General features: G+C 36.8%; 1 pseudogene; it reads right to left on the bottom strand.

Moving 5' to 3' along the window:
- Positions 1–505: 505 nt before the first annotated feature.
- On the bottom strand, positions 506–21,218 carry LOC117240748 (annotated as a pseudogene).
- Positions 21,219–21,727: the final 509 nt, after the last annotated feature.

Genomic DNA, 21,727 nt, shown 5'->3' with positions numbered 1-21,727 from the left:
AATTCAAATTATAATTTGAATACACATAATTTGATAAACACAATCTGCACACCATCAGTGCAGTATGTACTGTCATCCCAAATACATCCTCCGGAGGCACGGTGGACTGCGTCAATGTTGGAAGCTGCACTATTTTTATTCGTCGACAATGTACTATTTCAAAGAAATGTAATATATATTTGGTGCAGGAGTATCGTAACAATATCATATAATGTAAACAGCCCTATCAGCTGCTACCTCTACTCTTACAGCTAAGGGTAATCCCTAAGCTTCACACTAAATGGTATATCAACCTTCAACATATACGCTCAGCTATAACAGATGTAAAGTATCCGATTGTTACAAAGAAAACACTTTGTATTAATCATAATATTACGAATAATGGAACAAGAATTTTAACTAGTCATCAATCATGCAACTAATTATAAGTTATGTAACTGTTACAATATACAGAGTCACATTTTTTAACAGTGATTCCTGTTTATTCGTCTATTTGTGCATTACGCAACAAGTTCAAAGTTTGATATAAGTATTACAATTAGTTTTCACCGATATTATAGCGTTGTCATTTTACTAATTGCGGAACTTACTTCGTAATCGTGATGCTAATCATAATCGTAATAAAAACTTCATTATATGATAAAATTAATACTCTGGATACGCTTATGTAGAATTATCTCCTATCGCGGCACGCAAAGCGGTGAAGATGGACATGGCATTGGATAGATACTGAAATGTCACCAATTTGTTATTCATATGTTATCCTTCGTTGATATATTTATCGCAATTGACATTTGAATATTAACTTGTCGTACCGAACAATAATAACGGAGAGAGAGCTCTGGTAACACGCAACTGACAGACAAAGTTACGGGTTCTTGAAATACTAATACGTTTAGTAAATTCTTTTGTATTTCTAACGTCTGTTTATACCATATCAAGTTGTATGCACTTCGTGAAACATTTGCGCTCTAAGAAACGTGATAGATCGATTGTAACAAATAAATTATATACAAATTACGATTACATGACTTACCATTTCTCTTAAGTGGTCAGCAGGCCATGCGTACATGAAAACTTCCGTAAGTACAGTGAGAGATACGATTACGAACTGCAGTTTTAGAAGTAGTGGTGAATTCTATTTAGAAATAGTATTATCAAGTCGTTATATTATACGTAAAGTACAAGAAGTCTCACTTACCACAATTAATATAATTCCACCAAAAGTCAAGACAAGTGTGCTTATTATTATTGAAAAAAGTACCATAATACGGAAATTATTTAGCACTTCCTCTGCGTACCTAAAGGAATAGAACACTTACAACGAACGTAAATGTATCATTCGATCTATACTTTGTAAAATATTGGATAATTATATCGATCAGACTAGAATTCATCTATTTCAATAATTTTCAAATAAGTTACCAGGGTTATTATTCTGACTAATTTCACTTATATATATAACTGTTGTTTAATTTTAGTTTTCGAAACATTTTTTGTTTTAATTAAAATTTAGAAATTTTATGTTCATTAAAATTATTTCGATGCCTTTTACTTTGTTGTAGATCAAATGTGCGTTAAGTTTGGGTGAAATTTAGCCCTAGTCGCGAATTTGTGTTTTTTAATGATGTTTATTTGACCCAAAATACGATTTTAAATACATTTTGGTATTCACAATAAACTATGAATTTTGGTAATGATGTGGTAGGCAAGGGTACCGATACGCGACGGTACGACGTAGCCATACTATATTATGTGTCGGCGCTTTACATTTTTTGTGTTTAATACAAACTTTGGGTTTAAACCGCTGGGGAGCGGAGCTTTTATATGATTTTATTTTTTTTTTTATTTTTCTGTCCTGAAAACTTGGTCGCAAAACAGGACGCTTCGGTAGTCTGCTTTTTGGGTGCTGTGTAACTTTGGGGAGGGACGGGATGGCGGGAGGGAGAGGGGAGGGGTCGCGAACTTGTGTCCTTCCCTTCAAATGACTATGGCCTGCTGCGATGAAGCGTTGTTACGGACGATTCGGATAAGGACGGCGTGGCCGGAAAATATCATACAGTGTAGCATACCATAAGGGGAAGGCGTAAACCTCTCTAAGAATGATGGTCGATGACCGTAGTTCCTTTTCTTTTTAAACAGTGTTTTATTATCATGATAAATGTATATAATACATAACAATATTCAAACGTAGTTTCGAAAGACATCAATAATTGATTACGAAGTTTGAAAGAAATTTGAGAAGATAGATGGGAAGGAGGAGAAGGGTGGACCCAGAATTTTAGCTTTAGGTATTTATTAGTTTCCGAGGTATTACTAAAAAAATTTCGGTATTACACATTGAATTCTGTCTATACTGCCTATACTATACAAATGAGAATTGAGAACACAGACTCTAAGAATTCAAGACCCGCGAAGAACTATTTCGCATAAATGTACTTTTGTTTGGTGACATCATATAACTACCCCCGTGATTATTACAATTACAGCGCAGCGCAAACTCTTCACTAATATAAGGCAGAAGAACGATAAAGAGTATCGACCTATTAAATAATTTACGATTTGGTGACGTAAAAATTCCTCAACAAGCAATACTAAGAATATTCAGCATTCGGTGCAGCACTAGGAATATTCCCGACAGCAAAATTAGTGGAGGAATATCATACAAAAATGATAGATGATCACTATTGATCCACATTATTATATGTACATTATTGATTCAGTAGACGAGTTTCGCTAATTATGGAAAAAGATTACCCAACGATGTTATTTCTGCAAATGTAAATAAATGCAGCGTAATGTTGCATACAATAACGTTAACTGAGAGATCATTAATTATGTTACAACGAAACATAGCAATTTCTGATGGTTTGATGAACGGTCCAATGGGAATCGTAAAAAATTTATATCGTCAACATTTTGAAGAAATCAGCTGGAAAACGAAGCATTCCCTGACGCAGTGCTTATAAAATTTTTTTTTTATTTATTTGCTGAAATTACAATCAATTCCCGCGTTGAGAATTTTCAGTAATTTTTCTGGCATGGCGCAGTGACATGGCTGTTTATTTACAATAAGTTAATACTTATTATAGATAGGTATAATTTAAAGTATTATAAGTAAGTGCATATGCTTAGTTTGGATAATTAAATGAATCTGACGTTTAGATCTAGCGGGTAGTGCCTCTTCAGCCTGCGAGTCTGGTCCGTCGTATCGAGTAGTCCAGTGATTAGGGGGTTTCGGTGTTTGTTGATTCTTTTGCTGTATCTGTTGCTATATTTTGCTATTTCCTCTTTGACGGTGGGTATCTTGAGGTCGCGGTGTATTGTTTCATTGGTTACATACCAAGGTGCGTCAATTAGGGATCTTAGCGTTTTCGATTGAAAGCGTTGGAGTATTTCAATGTTGGAGTTACTTGCTGTTCCCCATAGTTGGATTCCGTAGGTCCAGACAGGTTTTATTACGGTCTTGTAGAGGGTAATTTTATTCTGTATATTTAGTTTGGAGCGTCGGCCCGTGAGCCAATAGAGTTTTTTTAGTTTGTCCTTTAGTTGCTTCCTTTTATCTGAGATGTGTGTCTTCCACGTTAGTCTCCTGTCCAGGGTCATGCCCAGGTATCGGACTGTGTCCCTGCTAGGAACTGTTGCATTGTTGATGGTGACCTGGGGGCAGGTTTGTTTTCGGAGCGTGAAGGTTACATGTGTGGATTTCTTTTCGTTGACTTTGAAGCCCCATTTGTGAAACCACTTTTCCATGGAGTCGAGACTTCGCTGGAGAGTGGATGAGGCTATTACCGGGTCAGCGTGGGAAGCTAATAGCGCTGTGTCGTCTGCAAATGTCGCTATTGTTATATCATTTGATATAGGTAGGTCGGCAGTGTAGATGGAGTACAGTAGGGGTCCGAGGACACTACCTTGGGGTATGCCGGCTTCTATTGGGAATGTTGCGGAAGTGGCGTCTAGGTATTTAACCATGAATTGCCTATTGGTTAGGTAAGATTTTAGGATGGAGTAGTAGGGGTGGGGTAGGATCTTTTTAAGTTTGTATAGTAGCCCTTCATGCCATACTTTATCGAATGCCTGTTGGATGTCTAGGAAGACCGCTGAGCAATATTTTTTCTTTTCGAGTGTTTGGCTGATCGTATGAGTTAGGCGGTGGATTTGCTCTACTGTAGAATGATGTTTTCGGAAGCCGAATTGGTGATCTGGGAGTGTTTTCAAGTTCTCTAGGATTGGAAGGAGTCGGTTCGTGAGCATCTTCTCGAATAGTTTGGACAGGGTAGGTAAAAGACTGATTGGGCGATAGGAGCAGGTTTCGTATATCGGTTTACCGGGTTTAGGGATGAGGGTAATCAATGAGATTTTCCAAGCCTTAGGATAGTGTTCCAGGCGAAGGATAGCATTAAAAATCGATGTGATGAGTGCTATCCCTTTTGTGGGAAGTTCCTTGATTGCTCTATTGCCTATTAGGTCGTGTCCTGCTGCTTTCTTGGGGTTTAGGCGACTGATTGTTTCTATAGTCTCAGCAGAGGAGAAGGGTTCGATAGGAGGGGACATTTGGAAGGGGGTGTGCAGGTATTCAGTAACGTCCGCGGCGGTTTGGGGGGAATGGGGTTTGAATACTTTTGACAAGTGTTTTGCAAACAGGTCGGCTTTTTCTATGGGGCTTCGCGCCCATCCACCTTGCGGACGGCGGATAGGTGGGATTATTTGTGGGGGGCGTGTGAGTTTCCTGGAGGCCTTCCATAGTGAGTAGTTGGCGTCGGCTGTGGGGGATAAGCTGGCGAGGTATTTATGGAAACAGTCGTTTTTATAGTTTCTTAGGGTTCTGGATAGCTTTCTAGTTGCGTTGTTAAGTTTGCGTTTGTCCTCCGGTGTTCTATGGGTCTGCCATACTCTTCTTAGTCTTCGTTTTTCTGCTATTTTTTTAGTATGTAATGGGGATATTCTTGTTTGCTGTTAGATGGCTTTGTCGGTGTGGAGAGGCGGATTGCGTTTATTATGCTCGTGTTTAAGTATTCCGTGGCTGCTTCGATATCTTCCTTTGTTTTTAGTGGGGTGAAGGCTGAGGTTGAGTGTGTAAAGACTTCTCTGAAGAGCTGCCAGTTGGTGTGTTGGTTGTGAATGGTGCCATTAGGTGTATTCTCGATGATTGTTGAACTGACTGTTGCTATCACGGGAGAATGATCAGAGGAGAGATCAGCCGAGGAGTTGATCTGGACGTGTCTTGATGGGATATTTTTAGTTATGAAGAAGTCGAGAAGGTCGGGTATTTTGTTGGTGTCAGTGGGCCAGTATGTGGGTTCGTATGTGGTGAGGTAGTTGAGGTTGTTGTTTGTTATGCTGTTTAAGAGGTTTTTGCCTCTTGCTGTAACCAGTCTGCTGCCCCATTGGATGTGCTTGGCGTTATAGTCTCCTCCAACTATGAATCTGTTGCCCAGGGTGTCCAGGAAGTTATCAAAGTCTTCTTTGGCGATGGAGTGTCTGGGAGGGCAGTATACTGCTGAGGTGGTGATTGAGCCATGACAGTCTTCTATTGCTACGTTTGTTGCTTGGAGGTAGTCTTTCTGGAATGATGGGAGTTCGTAGTGCTTAATACTTGCTTTGATTATTATTCCGGTGCCACCGTGGGCCTTTCCGCTGGGGTGTTGGGTATGGTAGAATTTGTAACCATTTATTTTCAGGTAGCTCTTGTCGGTGAAGTGGGTTTCCGACACGAGCATTACGTCGATTTGCTGGTGTTTTAAGAAGAGTTCTAGTTCAAGTTTGTGTTGCGTTAGACCGTTGGCGTTCCAGAGTGCTATGCGCCTTGGTTTTATTTTGAGTCGGGGCGTGCTAATTTTTCCACGATGAGTGTTAGTAGCGATAGCAAGTGATTTATTTGCTCCGATTGTTTCTCTATTAGCTTTTCAAGCCTTGAGGAGTTGTCTGTGTTTGGTGGGTTGGGGTCACTGTTTTGGGGAAGGTTCCTTTGGCTGTTCGGGTTATTTTGGATGCCTTGTACTGCTTGGGCAAAGGAGGTTGAGGTGGAGATGAATTTGGTAGGACTGTGCGTTTGGTTGGTTGAGGGGGTTGGGGTAGTAGTGAATTTCGGCGGGCTGGGTGTTTGGTTGGATACCTCTTTTGCTCTGGGCTTAGGGTACCTGTTCGTGTATAGTGTTTTATATGCTGGGCAGCCTTTGTAGTTGGCAGGGTGGTCCCCTTGGCAGTGGATGCATTTCGCTGGGGTTTCCGGTGATTTGGCGCACTGGTCAGTGGAGTGAGAGCCTGCGCATTTAACGCAGCGGAAAGTATGGTTGCAGTATTTCTGCGTATGACCGTACCTTTGGCACCTTTTGCACTGCACTATTTCTTTTTTCACGAGCGGTGGTTCGATCTTTACTATCGCGTTCATTAGGCGACTGATGTTATATATTTCCTTATTGTTCGGTTTTTGTTTAATGTCTAGGAAGAATAAGGATAACGGGTCTTTCGAGACTCTATGCCTTATATTACTTACGTTGACGACTTCGTGGCCGAGTTTTGAGAGTTCGTATTTTAGTTCGTCTATGTCTGCTGAGTGGTGTATGTTTCGTAGGACCACCCGGAAAGGCCTTTCCTGTTTAAGTTGGTAGGTGTGGAAGTTGGCGTTCAGGGTCCTGAGTGTCTTGGTGAGTTTTCTGTAAGCTTCTGGGTTCGTCGGTAGTATTTTCACCTTGTTGTTGCTTATCTTAAGGTTATATTCCTCCTTGCTGGTATCTCTCTCTAGGGACTTGGTCATTGTCTGTATGTCAATGACGTCGTCCACAAAAATTGGTGGGGGAGGGGGGATTCTCTGTGAGTGTTGGTTTGGTGGCGGTTCTACGATTTCCATGGCGTCGTTTGAGGATTCCAATACGGCGAACCTGTTGTGTGTGTTTATTTGCGTTGCTGTTTCTATTTTCCTCTTCTTTGTAGTGTTAGCGTCGTTAGTGCGGAGAGTTCTGCTACACTTCTGCCACGGGGGGGGGTAGCTCGGGGTAGCTGCGAGTCTGCTCCGGAGAGCCTGGTCGCGGTTGCTGGGCCATCATCGAGCTAGTTAATTCGGAATGAACAACTAGTCGTGAGGCTGTGAGGCTTGTATTCGTGTTGGGGTTAGGTGCGTGGGATTTTCTTCTCCCTAGGGGGTAAGGGGCACTTAGCTGTGTTCTCTTTCGACGTTTGGGCGACACGTGTTGTTTTCGAACTACGCTGGGCACTAGAGACACGTCTGCACGCTTCGGCACTCCACAGCGAACTGCTTATAAAATTTGACGACCAATCCATTGAAAGCAGATTCAAAGTTATCAATGGCTACGTTCCGATATCTCTAATAGTGCAACATTGCAGGCGATGAACGGTTATGAAATTAACGTTAAACTAAGAATGTTATCCCTTATCTTATAAGCTGTAGTGACTGTATATAAATTACAAGAAACTACATTAACCAGGGCTATAATTGGTCTTCGCAGAAAGAATTCTTCAAAGGACAAAATCTACGTTGCTCTTAGTCGTGTTAAAACGTAAGATTGTCTAGCTACATCTGATTTAGCGCCTAACAAATTTCTCCATGACTCGCATGACGAAAAAGCACTTGCAGAAATGCAAAGATTACCAGGACTTCCTTTGGCAAAAAAGCACCTGAAGTATACTTCCTATGATCAATGTGTAAAGAAAAGACCCAGGTATCTTTGAAACGAGGAGTTAGTAATAAAATACGCGGAGCAAGTCAGCTTTGAGTAACAAGCCTATGTTTAGAAACGGGCGATGATAGGAAACTTTGTAAAGCAACCGCTTAATTTCATCACTTTCAGCGACGAGTTTGTGGAGAAACGTTGGGATAGAACCGAATGAAACGACGAATAATTCAGATTATTTGCAAGAACGATAGTTAAGAATAAAGAAGTTGAATAAATTTCACAAGCGAGAACAATCGTTAGACTATCCCTACAAGATGCAGGATGTTTCACCGTGACAGCTTCAGCTAGCACAAAGAGATCGATGCGCATACTTAAAAATTAAATGTTTGTTACAGACAGTAGTTGACAATAAACATGTGTGAAAAATTCTGTAATGGGATCAACAGAAGACATACTCTACACGAAGCAAATAGAATCATCTTAAGACGCAACAATTGCAGAGCTCTCACTGATCATACGTAACTGAAATTGACGATCAGCAAATTCTTTGCAATAATAGCAGTAAATAATAAATAAATTGAACAAAGTTTGCAAACGAGACTAATCTCGGCGCACTACACCTACCAGGGATGCAATGCAAAAGGTTTTATCCTGATAACTCCATCGAATTCAAAGTAATCGATAAACGTACATAAAATTTGGATTTTTGCAAAAAATATAGTTTACAGAAAATTAAAACAAAAAGATTATATAACAAGGCCAACGGGAAAACATATTCTATGAGATGCAACAGGAATCGTTTTGGCTGATGAAGTCTTTCCATGAAAGTCGATGAACATACGCGAAATCAGTATAACATTCATCGGTGAAATTAGTGCTTTAAAACAGTTTAAAGTAAACAAATTGAAAAAGTTTACTTAACGAGATCAACGGCAGGATATGCCCTACAAGATGCGAAAAGGATCATCAAGATTAGCCAAGGTGTTTCTTAGAAATTGACGAACATACATGAAAAAGAGGAAAGAAAATATCGATATAATAGAAATATCATTTAATCGGATAAAGATTTATTCCAATTAGAATATGTGTATTTGTTATATGTATTTAATTATATTATGTCGCAGATCGAGGAACATGTTTAATATACTGAATATAAAGTATTTTTTCATGCATTATTGTACATTTCTTTTCATATTGGCCTTTACAATGAACTTTCTTTCAAACGTTAAATATAAAAGTCTTTTGCTCTTTGGTAAATTTATCATTGACGCATAACTGAATAATCCCTCCCTGGGTGTAGGAGAAGAGATTGGTGTGTTATATCAAAGAAAATACACGTCGAATCAATGGGTAATACTTTAACATATGCAAATCACGACTTTCACGGAAGAAAAATTTTGTGACTTCCAATTCTGCATTAATAGAAACTCAATTATTGGTTTCAGGTTGTGATGATCCAAAATCGAAAAACTCATCATCTGCACTATCAATATCCTCTGACGGTCCCTAACGAACATAAGAAATGGAAGACAAGTTGCATAAAAAAATAATACTGCATACGTCATCACAATAATAATACGAAAATTTTGTCTATACGTACTTGTCAGCAACAATCGTTTGAAATTCTGCGTATAATTGTGGATGGTGACTCGTTTCGATGCAATTCAGCCATCCAGATTTAAATTTTGAAAGCGAGAACGTTATAACTGCAATTTGCTTAATCTCAATCGTAATAAAATAAAAAAATAATGCCAATCTTGTATAGAAACTCTTCAATAATCCTTGAACTAATGGCGCACAGTACTTGTATTTCTTTTTTATTAATGTTGCTAACTTTTTCTAACATAAAATCTATAACACAATGCCATAATGTGGTTCTTTTTCTCCCAGGATGATATCTAAAACTTTTGTTAGTGGTGTTAGACATTGTAGATACTCTTCGATATATTGAAATCCAGTGCCTTTTATGTTAGCGTTTAAAGTTTCTCACGTATTTTAAACATTATTTGCAACGAGATCGCATAGCATATTCCATCTTGCTATTTCTGGTCTGTTCAAAGTATATCTTAATGTATTTTGCATAATTTCGGCAAACTTAGGATGTGCGGTACATTTCCCCGTAATGTACCATTCCATTTCGATATAACTTTGTTGTTAATTAAGAGCAATGTGTCACATTTTTCACACATTGCCACCATGCAATAAATTGTAGCACATAACCTTAAAGTATGTGCACAACATTTTAAATGTAGTGATAAACACGGCCTGATATCCAAGGCGAAAGATTCATCGTCTTTATCGACAGTTACATAATTTTACTGTCTTTATTTTATTAGAACTTTAATTGAATTCAAAGAGAATTTAACGAAGAATATCAACAATCTTATCAAAACTGTGTACGTCTTTGAATCTCTTACATGCCAAAGCTGCTGACCACCGCTCGTATGTAATTTGCAACCTAAGCAGTGTACACTAACATCGAGAGAACTTCTTCCTTTATCAGACCACACATTGGCTGTAGTGTATAGATACTGTGTTTCATGTAATTGTTGCTTTTACTGAGTAACTGTGTGCAAATACATCTCACTTATTATTATTAACTATGTTTCTACGGCTCATCATCCTAATTGCGTTTCCATGCTCTTCGATTCCTAAGTTTTCAAAAATAAGTCAAAGGTCATCGACAGCTGATAAGGCTGCCATTCAATGCACAACATATTTGTTATTTATGCGTTACACCGTTCTTCTAATGACCGTTCCTTTGCTTTTTTTGCTCATTGTTACATGTGAAGAGAAATGTGTAACTAAAACAATATAAGAAATTTCCTCAGTTTAATTAGATTTCCTGCTTTGTTTAATATAATCTTTGTTAAGAATGACAACGTGAGTTCGTACTCGCCATCCATATGCAGATGCGCTAGTTACAATAAATAGTAACTAGAAGATAGTTCTAGATATAATCGATAGGTTTAAAATATTCTTTTGTTTTTTTATCTCTAGTCCATGTAAGAAAGCGCAATAAAGGTTATTCAGCTCAGAACGGTGTGATAGATTTATCCGAAGAATAAACTAATAGCTATTGTGATCCTACCTCTAAATACAGAAATAACAACAATTTTATGCTTTTAATATGATTTATAATTAAAGCTGTTCCTTCAGCCGATGCCACTGATGTCTCGAAAACGTTCTGATTTTTAATATAATGGTTCATATTTAAATTCCATAAAAAGGACATTCATAAACACTACGTAATTTTTCAAATTAATCACTGTAAATGTTTCCTTTCTTATAAAATATTGAAATGGATCTCACTTCTAGGAAAACTCTACATCTTCTCTAGTGTTTAGTTTGTGGCATAACGATTCTCTTTACAGCAGCTTTTTTGGTCTTTATTATAGTACCGCCGAAAGATCGCCGGCATACAGACAATGTCGACGATAAAGTGCAAATGCCGACAAATCGAAAGGGTCGGGAAACTTCAATATACAGGGTGGCTGGTAACTGGTGGTACAAACGGGAAGGGGATGATTCTACGCGAAAAAAGAAGTCGAAAATATACAAAAAAAAAATTTTTTTTATTTTTCCATCGAGACAACAATCTACAGTGAGATCCGTTATAACGAGACGTGATAAAGTGCACGCGTACCGAGCGAAAATTCAAAGTCGATTTTCTCGAAAACAAAGCCTCAAACGAAAAATTTTTATTCTATATTTTCGACTTCTTTTTCGCGTAGAGTCACCCTCTTTCCGCTTGTACCACCAGTTACCAACCACCTTGTATATCGGCACCGCAGTCGTTGATCGTCAATTAGCCACTAGAGAGCGAAGAGTCAAGAACCGTTAATGGGGTGTTGTCATATCACACTACTGCATTAAGTTCCAAGTTAAATAATCATCGTTTTCTGTTTAATCCACTGTAGTAAATCCATCTATCAATAAATTACTATATAGGGTAGAAACCACTAGAAATCTTAATTTCTAATATTTCTGAATAAAGAAATTCTATAACACATTCATTCACGTTTGTTCTCTCTATTCCGAGATAAAATCTCAACATAAAATACTTTCACACTCATAATTCAAAATATCGACTTTTCGTATTTAACGAATACTATTCTAATGCTGATAACATGTTTATGTGTTATGCTGCTGTACGTCGAATATTCAGTTAATTCAATACAAAAGGTCGAGTATTATCGATTATAGATAAAATATTATCAGCAGAATAGTGAGAGTTTTACAAAATTCAAATGAAATCGAAAATAATTAACACTTACTCGCAATATTATTCAAATAGTATTGCAATTGCTATTTGAATAATGTATTCGAATACATAACGATAAATTATTCGAACGACTAGAGAAATTAACTTCCTATGAATAATGAATAGTTATTATCCGAATAAAATATTCAGCCGAAAGAATTTATACGAATAATTAGTTTAAATAAATATTTATTCGGAATCATTCGAATAACGTCCAAATCAGATTTTAAATTACATTACATTTTAATTTTGGTGGTCGGAAAATATGAAGTTACAATATACCGTACTTACCGTAATTTCGGATAGCATGTTGGATGCTGTCTTATGGAAATAAGAAAGGGCAAATATTGGTAATAATTTTGGTAGTAACTTGGTAATAGAGTAATATTTGTTGCGCTATATATTTTTCCAGTCACCCTTATCTAAAGAAAGCAAAATGGCAAAAACACAGAACAAAAGAAAACAAAAAACACCTAAACAAACTCGCTAAAGAAATAAAAAACAAAATAAAAGAGCACAACAACAACGAGTTCACAAAGTTCATCGAGTCACCATCTGCACACGAGAACTACAACTACCCTCTATGGAAAGCCACAAAAAAAATAAAGAAGACAACAAAAATGGTACCAGCGATCAGAAGAGCAGATAACACATGGGCAAGAAGCAACGAAGAGCAAGCGGCAGAATTTTCCAACCACCTATGCAACACATTTACCCCACACAACATCAACAACAGCAACCACAATAGTCATACGGACGAGGATGCGCTAACTACTAGTACACCAACTGACAATTACTACACCATACACAAAGCAACAGCACAAGAAATCAGAAACATAATTGAGAAAACAAAAAATAATAAAGCACCAGGAATCGACCTAATTAACGACAAAATCTTGAAAAACTTTCCGCCAAAAGCGATAAGACAAATCACAATAATAGTTAACGCAATACTAAGAATACAATACTTTCCAAAAACTTGGAAACTGGCGCAAATCATAATGATACCCAAACCAGGCAAGGACCCACACGAAACCAAATCCTACCGACCAATCTCATTACTTCCCGTGTTCTCTAAGATACTAGAGAAAGTAATTTACGACCGAATAAAACCTATAATAGAGAAGAATCAACTAATACCGGGTCACTAATTCGGATTCAGAAACAAACACTCCACAATAGAACAAATGCGCAGACTCGTCAATGAAATCTTACAGGCGCTGGAAACAAAACAATATTGCACGGCACTCTTTATGTACATCGAAAAAGCATTCGATAAAATAAACCACACTAGCCTACTTCAATCAATCAGGAAACAGTTCCCGGAGCAGATATACCAATTAATCAAATCATACTTAAGCAGCAGAACCTTCATAGTAAAAATCAAAGACACGTACTCTGAAGTTAAAGAAATCAAGGCAGGAGTTCCGCAAGGAAGCGTCCTAGGACCAATTTTATACACATTATGCACGGCCAACATACCAACAACTAACAATAGCAAAATACTGACATTCGCGGATGACACAGCTGTACTACTCAGGCACACTAACCCTGCAACAGCAGTTACATTACTACAAGAACATATCACAAAAATAGAAAAGTGGCTTCAAGCAAAACAAATTAAAGCAAACCCCGATAAATGCAAACACATTACATTCACACTGCGAAAACAGAAACCATCACACATTGTACTAAACGGCACACACATAATACAAACAAGGCAAGTCAAATACCTAGGACTCCACCTAGATTCACGACTCACATGGAAACAACATATTAAAGCAACAATAGACAAAATACAGATGGCAAGGAGACAAATGCATTGGCTAAGAAGTCGAAAATCCAAATTAAGCACAAAAAACAAATTAAAAATATACAAAACGATCATAAAACCAATCTGGACGTACGGAATACAACTATGGGGAACAGCAGCAATGAGCCATATAAGCAAAATAGAGACAATGCAAGCTAAAATTCTTAGAACAATAGTAAATGCCCCATGGGACGTTAGAGACGAAGATATTCGGAAAGACCTGGGAATACCAACGGTCAAGGAGGAAATTAACAAAAGTGCAAGAAGGTACAGAGAAATAGCAACGCACCCAAACCGGCTGGCAGCGGAAACGGTCGGCGCATCAAACATAAAAAGAAGATTAAAAAGGAAACACCCAACAGATCTCACAAAGGACATAACTTAACAAACAAACACTCACCACACTAAAGAAATAAATCAATCAAATTCGAAGATGGTATCCCACTGGGGGTAGCCATCCACATGTTATATTATTATACCACTAAGCTATAATATTTTACCAAATGTCCTACTGGACAAATTGTAAAATGTAAATAAATAAATAAATAAATAAAAACCCTTATCTAAAATGTAATTTTACGAATCGTTTCATATATTGAAAATAAATTGATATTCCACTACATTCTATTACTTCAAGCGCAATATTTATTTAAATAAATAAAGTTTATCATCTAAATGGTTGTCACGTTAAAGTAAGCCATGCAGTACGCTGAGAGAACCAAGCTTTGGAAACTCATAAATTTTGAACTAATGGATTCCTAAACTCAAAACCATTACATTTTATCTATATTATAGTATCATCTTCAGAAATATTAGAAATTAGGATTTCCAATGGATTAAACAGGAAGCGATGGTTATTTAATATGAACTTAATGCAGTAATATGATATAACTAAGACTATCATTGATAGTTCACAACTCACAACTAATAATTAACAACTCATTACTGTTGTGTCGCGTAAGACATCTCTCGTTGCTTGACAGCCAACAGTCCATGTACCGTCATTCCGACCCTCAATAAATCTATGGACCTACCATAAACATTTAACTTTTTAACTTCATTGTTTCAACATATGTTTTGCAGTTAATCTGTTTGTTCTAAGAGATTTCCTAATCTTAGAAATGTTTTCAGTTTATGACTGGTTTTTAGAAAAGTCCTGGGGTTTATTATGCGCTTTTAAAAATTAGGGAGAAAGCGGGCAGTGATTCGACGGAAAAAGTGGATATTTATCTAACGGAAAACCCGAGTTTTCCCTTAAACAATGACACCAACTAGCAACATTGGCAGGAGGTTTCCTTCCCCTCTCATCACTCATTAACATTGACTAGAACCAATGAACATCGCAGATCGTTGCCCTCACCTTACTAACGAAAAGTGTGAGCAACGAATCCGCTTTCTTCGTTCAAAAAATCACACCCACACCGAGCTTTCCTCCGTAATTGCACGAGAGCGGAACATCAGTCTGTTTAATTGCTATTTCTGCTAGACCAAGAAAGTCACCCTTTTCTTATATTCAACTGTAAGGGCTTTGCTCTACTACGAAAAAACATTCAGTGCACATCTATCGGAGTATCATACTTCAAAGTATCGTCTACGATATTTATATCATACATAACGGCGTAACACATCATTGTATTAAGTTGTTGGAAATATAAATTTTATAATCCTGTTAATCGCAGTGTTATATCACATCAATCATCCTTATTATCCCACAAGAAATAATGGGATCGATCTGTTCACGGTGTCGATTCTTATAATCATAGCGGGAATTTACGACTCCCGTTGACGCGCTTCCTCGCGATAGATCGAAAATACAATAACAACTCGGCAAACAATGATTAACCAACTTGCAACTCGCTCTTAACTCTCTCTCGACTCAACTCTCTCGACTCAACTGACGACTCGCAACTAACTAACTCCTCGCAACTAGGCTCTCAATTAACAACTGATGATTTATTGTCTTGCATACCCCCACCACGTACATGTTCCGTAACCGTCCGCGATCATGGTCACGTACGCCTTCCTTCGAGTAACTATTTGACTGAAGGAACTAGGATACATTGATGGGCCGTTTCGCCAATTGAAGTTACCCTTTTGGCCTGTTGGCACTTAGACTTTCTCGCAATATTATTTATATTTCGTCGGATGTTTCTCAGACAATCTTTCCACGGTACTACAATATTTATCGAGTACTATCAGGAAACACAAAAACGGTTACAAAAGAGTGGTGTCCAGATATGAAGTTTAACCACCGGTTGCCTGCGCATCCAATATCATGTACCATGCAATTTGAATCCGTGGAATATGGAAGCAAAATATAAAATCTTCCATGGGCCAACTCGTTTTGTGACATTTGTAGATATAAACCATATTACGTGACATTTTGTAAGAAAAATCGTAGATTAAACATTATACCTAGCTATTCATTAAAATCCATAGCAGCACATCGAAGACTGCCTCATGCAGTATTTGTTTAATGTTTCCTTTAATCCTTCCTTTAATCCCCTGTATCCATAAATAATTAATAAGGTTCAAAGATCTGAAAATGGCAAGGACCCAAAAAATCTACGGCAGAATAACTTAAACCTATACTAAATCTGCAATTAACTCCAACTTTATTGTGGATTTTTACAGTTTATACAGTTCTCTAGCATTTTGCCTCGGATATCGAATGATTCTGTCCTTCCAGAACTATTCTACTCTCTTATCGAATTTCGAAAATCGCTAAAACATGTTACGTAATATAGTAATAGTGGAGAGTTCATTCGCAAAGAAAAACTTACGATATTCTCCACCAATGTTTTCCCTTCTTTTATATAATTTTCTCGAAATTACCCAGAAACAGTTCTAAAGCATAAAGAAGTATGCCTATTGAGAAAACATTCAGAGAAGACATTCAGTAGCACGATTGTAGTGCGTGCGTGAAATTTGTATAAACATTGTTTATATGTACTTTTGTTTATTAATTATTCATTGAGGTAAAGGATTAGAGAAAACATTAGTCTTCTGTACTCAAAAATTCCTTGTATTGCCATGACAAAACTTTGAGAATATTGAGATATTGTTCGGAAAGGCACCAGTGGTCGATCGATACGGAATTTGAGGAGTGTAGTGAAGAGGGAGGTAGTCAAACATGTGATAGGAATTTTGAAATTGATGCGCACGGCTACATTTTTGTTCAGTTGGAACCATGTGGGTATTGATGGCCTAAAGAGTAGTTGTGTAGTTTCACACTTGATGGCATTAATTTTAAGCTTCCAGTATGAAAGAAGTACGTACATTTTATAAAGTAGGTCTTGCAAATGTTTTTTGATTATTGATAGTTTTTTATGACTAGTGTATACTATTAAGTCTTTGGCAAAAGCAATTACAGAGTTATTGACGTTATCAGGAAAGTATAATTTTAAATAAGTACAATGTTAAATAAGTACAATTTGTCACTGAAATAAAGAGAAAATAGAATTGGTGAACGTCCCTGATAGTAATCTGCTGGGGATTTTAAACTCAACGTTAGCAGCATAAATCGGAAATAAATTTGTTAATTTCATGCGTTGTACTTATTTTATTCGGAAAATCAAATTTTGAATAAGGCGGAAAAGATTGAAATAACAAAAAATAAGTACATACTTGTTATATTGCAGTTTCAAATTTCTCCAATATCTTATCTTAAATATCTCCAATGTCTTACTTATATTTGGTAAAAGTGAAAGAGGTATATACCTAGTGAGGTTGGAACCACTTTTATCTTTCTTTAAGAGTGGTATAATTTCCGTTTTTATCTAAATATTGTATTAGGAAAATAAACAAAATCTAAGTAATTCTTGAATATAACGACATAATCCCTTCTATATGCCTTCCTATGTTTAGCCTATATGCCTTCTATATGTGTAAGTTTACTAAAAATTAATCTGAGCTCATCATAAGTGACGAAATGTTTATCAACCGAGGGAATATAGAACCGGGTCGCAGATAGGATAGACTTTAATAAGTATACTTAAGGTTGTCTTTTGAGATCAGTCTGCAAACGTCTCAGTTTTAAATTGTAATATTCTACTTCAGATAAAACCTCCAAATTTCTTGCTACCTAGATTTGCATTTCACTCATAGATCGTCTTAAATTTAACATCTATATTTTGTAAATCAATATTTACTTTATTAACTAAATTGGAATTGTCATGTGCGACTAATAAAACAAAACAGAAATATTTGCTTTAGGACGAAGTATTGAATGTATCTGAGGGAACATTTTTCCAGAATTATTAATATTAATAATTGAAATTTTATTGTACCAATAAAAATTTATGAAGTTTTGAAATTCTTCTTTTATATGTCTTTTAAAGGAATTTAGGCCTTGCTACGGACTGCATGCAATCTTGCAAAATATACTGTATCTTGGTGAAAATGATCTTTACAGGAATGCTTCTGCGTTACAAAGAAGCTTTTAAACTGTTTTAATTTTTTAGTTTTAGGTGTTACATACTGTAAAAGGAATTGATATTATTATTCACTTTGTGGTTGATGCTTCGTAAGCGTTACTTACATTCTCGTTCCCTTCGGCCAAATAGAAGCGCGTGCTTACGCTGGGACGGGGAGGATACGTTCAAGTAAGAGCCCCGTGAAGGTTCTAGTCGGTACAGATTCGGCACTACGCGTTAGTGTTTAGGAAATTCGAGGATTTGGGAATACAAATTATTTACTATATTTCCCACACAACAGTTATACATCTATATTACTCTCTGAAGAACGTCTTGCACGCACGCTGGTCGCCAACCGACTATCCTAGATTCTGCTAACATCTGGCAACAGTCTTTTGTCTCCACTAAGCCTTGACGCCCTCTGGCCCTTACACACACACTCTCATGTACAGTGTAAATGTATCACTTCCCTAACAGTTAGGATTACGAAGTGTCTGTTAAAATTTACTTCACATTGAAAAAAAAGGTTGAGATAGGTTTTCTATACGGTCATGGTTATATTACATAGGATAACTCAATAAAAACTATTATCTAACATAGTTTGTTATCTATTAATTGTATCAAATAACGTTCGAAATGAATTATGTTGCATTTGAATGATTTCTTTGTATCTTATATTTTTGAAATATCAGGGTCACGTATCTTTATTTTAATGTTACGTCCTAGCCAATAAAATACGATTTCAATTATCTGTAATAGGGTGTCCTTGGGCCATTGAACCGTACGACGAGACAAGATATCCAATCTAATTGTATCACTTTGTTTTATTGTGTTTGTTCGAAGTTTTCGTCGTTCATTCCTTCGCGTTTCTTCAAACGTTGTCAGAATAATTGGTGAACTATTCTGAGTGAGCCCTATTATCTCGCACATTTCTTCTAATTCGTTGTGTCGTATGCATTCTATAGCAATCTGTACATCGTGATAAACGAAACAAATACGTAAGCTTATTGATGAATGTATCATATCTGTTTTTGGAAGAGCTTTCGTACGATGTTCGCAAAATTTACATTGTACTTATATTTATATTGTACTAACAAGACTAGTACGCTACACATTACACTTTAATTTCGAGGAAAATTACCCAACAACTATTTTCAAATAGATGGATTTGTCCAAACGGATTCACTTTCGTCGAGTCTAAATCCGCAATTCTTCTTGCGGAAGGCATTAAAACCCGCTGTTTATCAAAAAGTACCAATTGGCGCAGAAAATATACGATGGCGTATTTAAAGAGCGTTCGAGAAAATGAAACCGGACTATTACACTCAGTATTTTGTGTAATTTTGAGATTCAAGGAAAAATCAAGACCACCTTACTTTAAAACTTGAATTCATCTTCTCATCGGTTACAACAGGGGCGCAGAACTTCTCCGCCGAACACCGCACGACTAATCTTCTCAGCTATCCCATTACCAGACCATTGAGAATGCGAGCGACGAGAGCGAAAAAGGCAGTCCAAGGGCTACCGGGAATGGTGTAAATAAGAGAGTATGGTGGAGCTCGCTTTCCTGCGGTCTACGACAAACAAACGACTTACTCGAGGCCCGCGAATTACGATATCGTGTTAGGAAACAAACACATTAACCTTGAAAAATCCAAGGTTACCTTGATATCACAGAAAATATAAGATGTAAAAGAATCAGATTGTATCCATCCGACAGACCACTTCAAATGCAACTTAATTCATTTAAAATACTTTTTATTATTATTATTTTATTTATTATTACAATTCTAGCTATATTAGATGATAGTTTCTTTTTACTGACTGTGTATGTTTCCACGGCGATGCATTTATACGTCTCACGTTTTATTTTGTATACAGAGAAAGAAAAGAAATGAATACTTCAGTAAATGACCAACTTTCCTTCTTTCATATTCTTTGGTTTGATTTTAGGTTTGGATCCTTTGAGTTAGTTAATACACGAAGAAAAACAATAAACAACCTAACCGGATAACTCACACCGAAATAAAAAGCCTACAAAACATTTTTACAAGCACTTTGAAAACTATAGCCTTGACAACACTTTAGAAAATACTTGAAATTGGTGATGTGCGCCCTGATCGATATAATTACCAAATGTTGCCTTTACCTCCTTAAAGATAATTGCTTTTTAATGCAAACAATTAGCGTATTGATACTTGTACTTTTTTCTAATTCCACAGTCAAACATTCGAATCTTGCGGCTGTGAACCAAAGCAATAGCGCTCCAAATATGCTCACGCAACTGTGTGCAGCGCATTGGTAGCTAAGAATAGATTGATGCGCATATATAATAATATTCATTGGCGTATAATTAACGCGAAATGGATATTCCGCATCGGCTGGAAAAGAAATTGGCAAGATTGCAGGTCCCAATGAAAAACCAGTCGCAGTCGCGTACATACATACTATGGTACATATGCACAACATGTCGCATCTTGTGATATATTTATAGAAAATTTCCTTTTCATACTGTTGCGTTTCTTTAACATAAGTCATCATTTCTCTAACTGTACGCTGTAATTCGTAGTTAAAACACATATCTGTTTACGTCAAATGCCAAAGGTAAGCAAATAGAAACTTACTTGTAGAGAGTCTTGCTTAATCCAACACATAGTAGTCTGAACGATAAGTTGACACAAAGCTGTTGACATGCACATACATTTGAAAACAACGACCAGGTCGTCAGGGTGCAAATAAATCGAATATAACATAGGCAGTAGTAACATGCAAGCACTAATAATTGCACTTATTTGTAGAATTCTGAAACCAAGGACTCGAGTTCTGCTGCTACTAATAGGAAGCGGCCAACAGAAAGATAAAGCAGCACTAAGCCAAACAATGTGGATAACTTTCTCCGGTGTCACTTGTCTCAACATAATTACAACAAAGTACTTGCTTTGCGATTCGAACGAAATGGAATTAAAGTGATAGATAGAACGATAGGAACGATATAACAATATATGCAAGTTGTTGGGACTTGAAAACCCGTTACATTGCTTTAAATGCATCTGAATAATCACAGATGTTACCCGTATAAAATTCTGTTGCATGCATGAGAAATTTAATAAATTATACCCGGCGTAACATTCAAAAGCGAGATATCGATTAGTGGTTTTCTTTGAATAGTATTTCTGACGTTAACAGCTGTGTTGATAATGATACATTGGCGGTGCATATGTTATTAGACAGGTGCAAAGGGAGGCTATCATGCAACAATGCTAGAGTTCATGAGCACCGTATCTTAGGAAAAGAATATACATATGTATGTATATATTCAATTAAACATTCAGTAAGACAAGAGCGTGCTCGCAATGTTTACGAAAGACAATGGTCAGAAAGAGAACGTAATAGCTTAAACGTACGGTATCGCTTTATCGATAAGCATCTTTTAACGTCTGCTAGTCTAGTCTATATCGCTACAAAATACAAATGCATTGTCCCTTAAAAGAGTTTTAAATGCCTATTGCAATCATAATTCAAGGTTAGCAGTTACATCTATCAGTGAAAAAATTGTTTGACAGTTTTTTTTTTATAAAGAACATGTCTGTACATGTACTGA

This window comes from Bombus vosnesenskii, unplaced genomic scaffold, assembly GCF_011952255.1.
Source record: "Bombus vosnesenskii isolate JDL3184/JDL3185 unplaced genomic scaffold, Bvos_JDL3184-5_v1.1 scf7180000014854, whole genome shotgun sequence".
NCBI classification, from domain to species: Eukaryota; Metazoa; Arthropoda; class Insecta; order Hymenoptera; family Apidae; genus Bombus; species Bombus vosnesenskii.
Note: the sequence above shows the minus strand (reverse complement) of the source record. Positions and strands in the feature narration are given on the sequence as shown.